We start from the raw sequence: 9556 nt of genomic DNA, 5'->3' as shown, positions 1-9556 counted from the left end.
ACCTTCTGGCTTCTGCTCATTCCAGCTTTGCTTCCTTCCCTCACCCCCTCTGTCACTGTACACCGGCTTTCTCCACATTACCAACCACAGACAGCTGACTTTCAGACTTCCAGAGAAAGAAGGAAACCAGGATTCCCTGAGGAACTCCTTGAATTTCTGACTCATTCCTGGACCAGCCAACTGAGGCCAGCAGCAGGGCCCTGAGAGAACCCAGAGGCTCCCTTGGGAAGCATATTGAAGAGTGTAGACAGAAGTCCCCCAGAATAAGTAAGGGATGTGTCTGGGCAAATCTCAGAGATGTCCATGCACATCTATTTCTGATGACATAGGGATCCACCTGCAAACTCTTCATCACCCCTCTTTGCACAAATTAATGTGATGGTCACATGTGACATGCAATTCACTTGAGAGAAGGCCAATCTCTACCATGTGTTGACCCCTAGGCCCCCACAATTCACTTAGCCTTTCTGAGCCTGAGTTTCCCTGACTGTGAGTGGGGGGTAACATCTGCCCCTGGGGATGCTGCAACCATCCAGGAAGGCCAGGATTGTGAAAGTGCTAGCAGGGGGCAAGCCCCCAGGAATTCTCAGTGGAATGGGAATCTCTCTCTTAACGGAGCAGGTCTGGAGGCAAGGCTAAATACGAAAAGGAAGCCAGGAGGGCTGAGAATGTTCTGTTTCTTGACCTGAGTTCCTCTTCTGAGGTCTTCCCAAGTCAATGAGTTATATACTCACAATGCATGTACCTTTCTGCATGCATGCTGGACTTCCATTCATGTTTTATAAAGTCACCCTTTGAAAAGAAGGAAGGGGAGTAAGAGAAGGAAGAGAAGAAAGGAGACAGGACACCTGCCCTCGGAGCACCCCTAAAATGAGGGAGGGAGGTGGTCCCTGCTCAGGGAGTTCCCGACTGATGGGGACCTGACAGGTTGACCTGTGCTACCACTGTCCCCAGCAGCACAGAAGGAAAGATGCCCTTAGGTGAGATAAGGACCAGTGTGGATTCTGTGCATAGCCATGTGTTAATCGTAATTTATTTATTTATTTATTTATTTATTTATTTATTTATTTATTTTTCATGACATAGGAGTTTATTGTGAAAGTAAATTAAACATACAAACCTGTGGTATGCCTAGTGGTGGCAAAGGCAATCTGGTAGCTTAAGGCAAGTTTTGACGATGGATTTAGAAAAGATGTTGCAATGATGTAACTTTTCAAAATATAGATTATGGAAAAATATCAAATTACATCAATAACTTCATAAAAGTTTTCAAAGCCTGCATGCATGGAGTAAAGGACTCTTGATCTTAATGCTGGCATTAAGACAGACAGAAGCAGGGGCATGCTGAATGATAGGAAAAATCGAGTATTTTACAGGATGGCAATATGAACATTTAATAACATTGGATCTTAATAACTGGTAGAATGAAAGCCCCTAGCTAGAAGCAATAGAGGAAAATGTACCATCATCATCATGGTATTAAAAAAAAATTAAGTGCAGAAGTCAAAACCCAAGGGACCTCAAAACACCATTTCAAGGGCCACCTAAAAGGTGATTCCCTCAGGGGAAATGAGGGCCCTGAATGTGTAAACATGTGAGCTGCACAACACCAATTACCAACTAAATTCATTCATAGATCCTTAGTTACACAAGATCAGCTTGGTCTTTTATGATACCTTATTGTTTATAGCCATTGAAACACACTCCTTACCATGCATGACTTCAAATATGTGACAAATATTTTTATTCTGAGATATAGGCTATGTTTACAAATTATAAGACCTATACACAATGAAAGTCACACCTCCCTCATCAATTGGGTGTGTGTGTGTGTGTGTGTGTGTGTGTGTTTTAGATGCACTGACCTTATTTACCCAAGGAATACAAACATAGTGATCCTAAGGAGCACCTGCATCCCAGTGTTTATAGCAACAATGTCCACAGGAGCCCAACTATGGAAAGAGCTCAGATGTCCACCAAAGGATGAATGGATAAAGATGTGGTGTATATATATAATGGAATATTACTCAGCCATTGAAAAAAATGAAATCTGATCATTTTCAATGACATGGGTAGAACTCGAGGAAATAAACCAGCCAGAGAGACAATTATCATATGATCTCATTCATATGTGGAACTTAAGAAACAAAACAAGGAAGGGAAGGAAAAATAAGACAAAATCAGAGAGGGAGACAAAACATAAGAGACTCCTAACCATAGGAAACAAGCTGAGGGTTGCTGGAGGGGAGGTGGATGGGGGGATGGGGTAGCTGGAGGATGGGCAGTAAGGAGGGCGTGTGATGTAATGAGCACTGGGTGTTATATAAGACTGATGATGAATCACTGAACTGTACCTCGGAAACTACTAATACACTATATGCTAATTAATTGAATCTAAATAAAATTAAATAAAAAATAAATCTGATGACCTTAGACTTTAGTTCCTTTTCTGAATTATTAATAATTAATAATTAATGTCAGTTTTTCACTCTTTAAAATAATGCCATTCTATTATGATAAAATACATTTTTGCAAAAATTCAGAAATGTAGTAACATTTAATGAATGTGACCATGAAAAATATTTGTAGAGAAGTGCCAAATGACTTAGCACTTTTTCCAGTCTTGTACGTAAAGAAAAAAATTGCATTCGATTTGACAGTGAACCTATTTTTAAAATAGTCTCATACCAGTTCATTTCAAATAGTTCTATTAATAGTCCTTTTGGAAAATACCACACATATAACCTGTGAGTTTTTTCCCAGAACAACTAAGAAAATGTACCCTCTACACAGATGAACATTTTCTCTCTAATCTTTCATCACCCAGTACTATTTTTACAAAGGCAAACATTACAAAATACACAGAAAAGCAGCTACCTTAAACATGATTTTAATACAGTATTACTGTGGCAGCTGAATCATCAATATCTCCAGTTATTTTTTTAGGTTTATTTATTTATTAGAGAGAGAGAAAGACAGCACATACACACAAGAGCATGGGGGTGGTTCAGAGGCACAGGGAGAGGGAGAGAGAATCTGAAGCAGACTCTGTGCTGAGCATGGAGTCCTAGGCGGGGCTCAATCTCTCAACCCTGAGATCATGACCTGAGCCGAAATCAAGAGTCCAACACTTAACCCACTGAGCCACCCAGGCACCTCTTCAGTATCTCCAATCAAATATACTCTTTTATACATGAAGAAGCTCCACTATCCCTTTTCTGATTGACAAAAAGAAAAAAAAAAATCCCTGAATAAAACAGAAGCCAGCCTGAGACTTCTTTAGGCATTTCAGTCTATGGAGAATATCTCCACACAAATTCATGATTACAGAACAGAATGTAAAACAGATCTGGGTCAGGTTCAAGTTAACAGCAATTAAAAATGTTTATGTTTAAGGAGGAAAGAAAAAGGAGCCGATTATCAACACTTAAAAGGATACTGCAATTTTAACTACTATTAAACTTCATGTTAAAAGGCTATGGCAGGGGCGCCTGGGTGGCTCAGTCAGTTAAGCATCCAACTCTTGGTTTTGGCTCAAGTCATGATTTCAAGGTCTTGAGATCCAGCCCCAGGAAGGGCTCCACACTGGGCCAGAATTCTGCTTAAGATTCGTCCTCTCCTTCTGCCTACTGCCCCCTACCCTCACACATGTTTTCTCTCTTCCTCTAAAAAAAATAAAATTAAATTTAACATCTGTAGCAGACAGCTCTACACTACTAGGTTTTTAGCTTACAAATAATGCAAACACATCAGCAGTTTTGAAATGCCATCGACTACAAAAACTCACAGACAAGTAACCAAGAATGGCTATCTAAATTGAAACTGTGTAAACACATCTAAAATTCCAAAAATAATTAGAACAACTGATTTTGTGGGGGGAAAACCCTCTGATAAAAATTTTAATTTCTTGACTTTTTTTAAATGACACAAACTTTTAACTTAAAATGGAAGGGAAAACAAGCTTTACAAGTGAATAGTTTCAACTCACTAAAATCATGCCACCAAGTAAGCCTGCATAGAAAAAATTTTCAAACTACTGGTTACATGTATACAAAATTAGAAATGCAGGTATTATAATCACAGTGCAAATCCATGGCAGTTTGTGATGACTTGTTACTAACTAAGATTGAGGAATAGAGGGACACCTGGGTGGCTCCGCAGTTAAGCAGCTGCCTTCGGCCCAGGGTGTGATCCTGGAGTCCTGGGATCCAGTCCCACATCAGGCTCCCTGCATTGAGCCTGCTTCTCCCTCTGCCCTTCTCTCTCTCTCTCTCTCTCTCACTCGCTCTCTGTGTCTCTCATGAATAAATAAATAAAACCTTTTAAAAAAAAAAAAAAGATTGAGGAATAGACCTCAGGTCCTATTCAGTGACAACAGTTTCTGGCCTTTTAGTGACTATTCCCGCCAACCAGAAACAATGGATATATGAAGATGGGTGAGTGCATCTGCCGTGGTACTACTTTACGAAATTGAAGGTCATCACCACCACCTAAATTGGAGCCAAAACTAGGGTCTTGTGGTCTTCTTACCTCCACTTCCTCCCGATGGGACCTGTCTGGTCTTCAAACCCACACCTCCTTCCCCAAGCCTCTTCAAAGGCCCATTGCACTAACGCATCCTTCTGCTGGGCTTGCTCCTCATCCAGGCAGCGCATACCATCCAGTCTCGGGACCTCAATCCAGCTTTTCCAGGTAACACAGACTCCGGTCAGAAGTGGGAGCCTTCACCTTGCCTGCCTGTCCTTCTAAGTCCAGGGTTTGTCACTGGCTGGAAAGCACTGGAGAGACACACTGGTTCCTGTGACCACTAGAGCAATTTCCCAGTGGCTGTCAGGGCAGGCGTTCTGGAAGCTCCGGGCCGATCTCTGCAGCACATGTACTTATTTTTTGCATTCTCAGCTCAGCTTCCTGGAGAACTTGTTCTTGAGTTCTCAAACTTGCGTCTCTGGTCCAGGACGAGGCATGGCACCCTTCCCACCCCAAGGCCGTACCGCCTGGCTCAGGACTTGCCGGGTACCTGCTGGCCTGCTCCATGCTGACCAACTTGATTGTCATATATTTAGTGTAGATGCAACACAGACACTCATGATTTCATAGACGCTGCAGGATAGGAAGGGCTCCTGAGAGAGTCAGGAAGCAAGAGAACTGCAGCCTGAAATCCTTGCCTCCTGAGCACCTGTCTCCTGGGCTGGGCACCTCGGAGAGGGGCAGAGGCCCCCAGGGCTGCGGTCTCTAAGGGTTAGATTTGTCCTCCTCCCCCACCCTCTGCTCACCCCGGACCCCATGGCAAGGGGCAGTCTGTCAGAGATAAAGTTCAGCCAGGAAGTCCAGCCTGTCCCTGCACCACCAAGGCCCTGCCCAGGGGCCATCATATCCATTGGAGCATAGAGTCAGTTGTCATGCCAAGTGGGGGCTCCCCATCCAAGGCTCTGTCCACCCTGCCAACTCAATTCCTCTCAAACTGACCTGATACCCTTTTATTTGGACCCCAACTGCCTGACTGGTCCCTAAAGCCAGAACCAACAGAGCTGCTTTATTTGGGGCATCCTAGTTCTCGACCCTGAGAAGCTGGGTTTCTCTGGAATGAGTGAAAAATAGGGGCTCCCCTGCTTCTAGGAGACCTAGAGACCCAGACAGCACTGTGTCTCTCTGTGTCTGGCCAGAGAGATAGTCAGAGACAGTCTACACAGCAGGGGCCAGGCTCCCCCTGTTGTTGCCCATGGCAGACATGGAGTAGAGACCCTCAGGAAGGCATCATCTGGGAACTACAGGGGCCAACTGCCCTCCCAGGGCAGGTGCCTGGACTGGAACCCCATGAGGTAGATACTGCACTGACCTGGAGGGAAAGGAGTGAGGTGCTCAGCAGGCAAGTCTTGCTGCGTTAAGGCAAGAACCTGAGCTCAGAAATCAAAGAAGCCTGGGTTCCTATCCCAACCCCCTCTGACTGTGTGACACTGGGAAAACCACTTGACCTCTCTGAGCTTTGGTATCTGCATCCCTGGAGGGAGGGGGATAATGTGACTCACTGCTGCATTCTGCACCATGAATAGCTGGGCAGGTGAGAATGAGAAAGGAGTGGCTCTTGCAGGCAAAATAGCACCTGCAAAGCACCCGAGGTAGACAGATGACTTGACGGAGCCATGAGGTTGGACTATAGCAGTGAGACGGGCCTGCCGAGGGAGGCAGAGGCTCAACCACCAGAGCTAAGGCCTTGAGGTTTTTTTGACCACAGTTAGAAATGTATTTTACATCACTAGCTTATACACATACATATAATACATAGTGGAAACAAAAGCCTCACTGTTCTTTTTTTTTTTTTTTGCCAACCTAGTGGTTGCTCCTTTGGGTTTTTTTTTATCTATTTATGATAGTCACACACAGAGAGAGAGGGGCAGAGAGAGAAGCAAGCTCCATGCACTGGGAGCCCGACATGGGATTTGATCCTGGGCCTCCAGGATCACGCCCTGAGCCAAAGGCAGGCGCTAAACCGCTGCGCCACCCAGGGATCCCAAGCCTCACTGTTCTATACAAAGTTCTAGTCCATGGTATGTGTGTGCATCTGATTTTCCTGTTTTATTTCTTTTGAAAGTGCTTGTTCCAATCAACTAAACTGATTTCTAATGAGTTGTGAGCTGCAATTTGAGAAATATTGATGTACGTGGCATTGAGCACATGTACGTGTGCACAAGCACACTGTCTTGCACACTCAACTGTCATTCCACACAAGTGATTAATCACAGGTTTTTGGGGAGCAGGGTGGTTTTGCTTCCTTCCTCCGTGTCGCTGACGTTCGAGGCACATAGGATGCTCACTGCAAATTTGTTCATCAGGAGCAGGGTTGAAAGCTGGGAGAGAAGAGGAGCACAGCCCATCATACTTGGAGGCGTGAGGAACCTGAAGAGGACCCATTACCCATCATGCCTCTTGCTTTGGCTTCAGCCCTTTCCCTGGGCAAATAGAATGGAGACCCCCACAGTAGTAAGTACCAAGTCTCAGGCTTAAGAAAAACTGAGTGATCATTTGTGGGAGAGGAGTGACTGCTCCTGGGACTGTTATCAGGATTTGGAGAGTAAATGCCCAAGGAGATTGCTTTATATATCTTCTGTCTGGACATGGCTTGGAGGTGTGCCGGCCTTCCCTGTAGGAGTCTCCTGTTTCTCCCTAGCAGAGCTCTCAAACTATGGATGAGGCTTCTCCTGTGAGACTGGGGGTCCCTGAGGGCTGGGGTGTGTCTCCAATGGGGCTCCCTGAGGAAAGGAATTGTGTCCCGCCCCTCTGACTGGGGGCATGTGAAGGGGGGCGTAATGTGGGCCAGGGCAGGGTCTGTATAGGATTACAGGGGGCAGAAGAATGGGAGAGACCTCAGGGAAAGGCTGCAAAGTAGCAGAGTGTGGGACCCTTAGGTCAAGCAGGCTGGGTGGGCTCAGGGGCCTAGTGTGTGACCGTGCTGGTACAAGGTGGCGCTAAGGCCCCAGGTGTCTTTGTGTGGGACACTTGGGGCACAGCAAGGGCCCTACTTCAGGTTAAGAAGACTTCAGAACCTCCCACTCTAGCTTCAGCTTTCCTCTTCCCTACAAGTCTGAAGTCCAATCTTAGAAGCTCTCCTACCCTGACTCACTTTGTGTGTAGACCTCCTCATGCAGAGGAACTTTTTGACCACTGTCTGGGGCCCATGGGCTGGCTCAGGGTACCACTCTTTATCTCAGGGTCGTGAGGTCAAGCGCCATGTTGGGCAAGGAGATGACTTTATTTTTTTATTTTTTAAAAAGATTTTATTTATTTGTTCATGAGAGATACAGAGAGAGGCGGAGAGGAGAAGCAGGCTCCTGCCAGGAGCCTGATGCAGAACTCGATCCCAGGACCCCAGGATCACGCCCTGAGCCAAAGGCAGATGCTCAACTGCTGAGCCCCCCAGGTGTCCCTGAAGAGATGAGTTTAAAAACAAATGCTATCCACCCCATTCGTTAGTGGGTTGTGAGGTCAGCCCGGCAGATGCCCATGGGGGCTCTTCGCCTAATGCAGCTGTCTGGAACTGAATAGAGCAGAGTGCAGTTTAGGCAGCACAGCTCTGCAGGCTTTGTATGTGCATGTGTGCGTGTACTGGTGTGTCCCAGCTCGCCGTGCAAAACGCTGAAAGGAGGGCAGCCCGGGTGGCTCAGTGGTTTCGTGCTGCCTTCAGCACAGGGTGTGATCCTGGAGACCCGAGATCGAGCCCTGTGTCAGGCTCCCTGCATGGAGCCTGCTTCTCCCTCTGCCTGTGTCTCTGCCTCTCTCTCTCTCTCTCTCTCTCTCTCGCTGTCTCTCGTGAATAAATAAATAAAATCTTAAAAAAAAAAAAAAAAAAGAAAACGCTGAAAGGAACCCACACTCACACTGTCCTGTCCGGATGTACAAGCACAAACATGCACATGCCCGGAGGCACCCCCTTGCACACAGGCACTCACATCCAGCCTTGGGCTGCGCACAGGGCCTGCTCCCCGATGGGGGCCCTGCGTCCCCCAGTGCTCCCTGTGCAGGCACACCTTCCTCCTACCTGGGCAAGCAGGAAGAGCTCCCTGCAGTCCTCCTCTCTCCGTCCCTCCTCCCTTCTTCCCCCTTTTCTCTTCCTCCCTACCATCTGGCCCCCTCCTCTTCTGCCCTCCTCCCTGTCCTCTCCCCTCCCCAAGGGAGCTGACTCCTCTAAGGCCCCACTAAGCACCCACAGCCTGGGAACTCCTCTCAGCCCAGCTGAGACCCAGGAAATCTCCTCTGTGTGACTCTGTTTCCCAAGGCCAAAATGAGGACTAATGGTCGGCCTTTACCACCGACATTTGACATCAAGCCAGCCAGTCCTATCTACCCTGTTCATTGGCTACCCTGTGGGCGTGCACAGCCTCAGTTTCTCTTGCCAGTAGGGCTGGGAACTTCCAGAGTCTCTCCCTGGCCCTTGACCAGCTTCCCCTTGAAGCCCTCAGGCCTGTCCAGAGGGGCTGGGAACCGGTGCTCCTGCACCCTGTGTCTTCCTGAGACCCTGCTGGGAGCCAGCAGTGGGGAGCACAGCAGGTTAGAACAGGCTGTAGGAAGTTGTCTGAACCATGCTAGACTTAGCCATGCTCGGGTCTCCTTGGGTGAGGTTGTGGAGAGGCCTGGGGTTTGGGGATTGGGTGGTGGGGAGGGGAGTCCCAGGCTTGGGATATCCAAGACCAGAAAATCTAATCACAGAGCCTGGATAAAGAGTAGGAACTGGGATTGTTCCAAGAGTTCCAAACCCAACATTGATAATGGGTCCAGGAAGCTCCATGTCTGGAGCTCTGGTTGGAGTCCCAGTCCAGATCCTGGCCGATCTAGTTTAGGTTCCAGAGAGGTCAGCCTGTGAGTGGCAGTGCAGCCTAGTGTGGAGCATCTGGGTGAGGTAGGAGCCTGGGACCTGGCACAGGGAGCTGGGGACAGGTAGCCTCGGTAAGGCCCTCCCTCAGCAGGTATGGGCACCTTTCCCTGAAACCTTGACACCCAAAGGGCTTGGATTCCCATGCCCACTAAACAGGGACACTAAGACCTTGAATAGGAAGGGGGACCC

General features: G+C 47.3%; 1 pseudogene; it reads right to left on the bottom strand.

Moving 5' to 3' along the window:
* Positions 1–3836: 3836 nt before the first annotated feature.
* Positions 3837–8410, bottom strand: LOC121486789 (annotated as a pseudogene).
* Positions 8411–9556: the final 1146 nt, after the last annotated feature.

This window comes from Vulpes lagopus, chromosome 1, assembly GCF_018345385.1.
Source record: "Vulpes lagopus strain Blue_001 chromosome 1, ASM1834538v1, whole genome shotgun sequence".
Taxonomy (NCBI): Eukaryota; Metazoa; Chordata; class Mammalia; order Carnivora; family Canidae; genus Vulpes; species Vulpes lagopus.
Note: the sequence above shows the minus strand (reverse complement) of the source record. Positions and strands in the feature narration are given on the sequence as shown.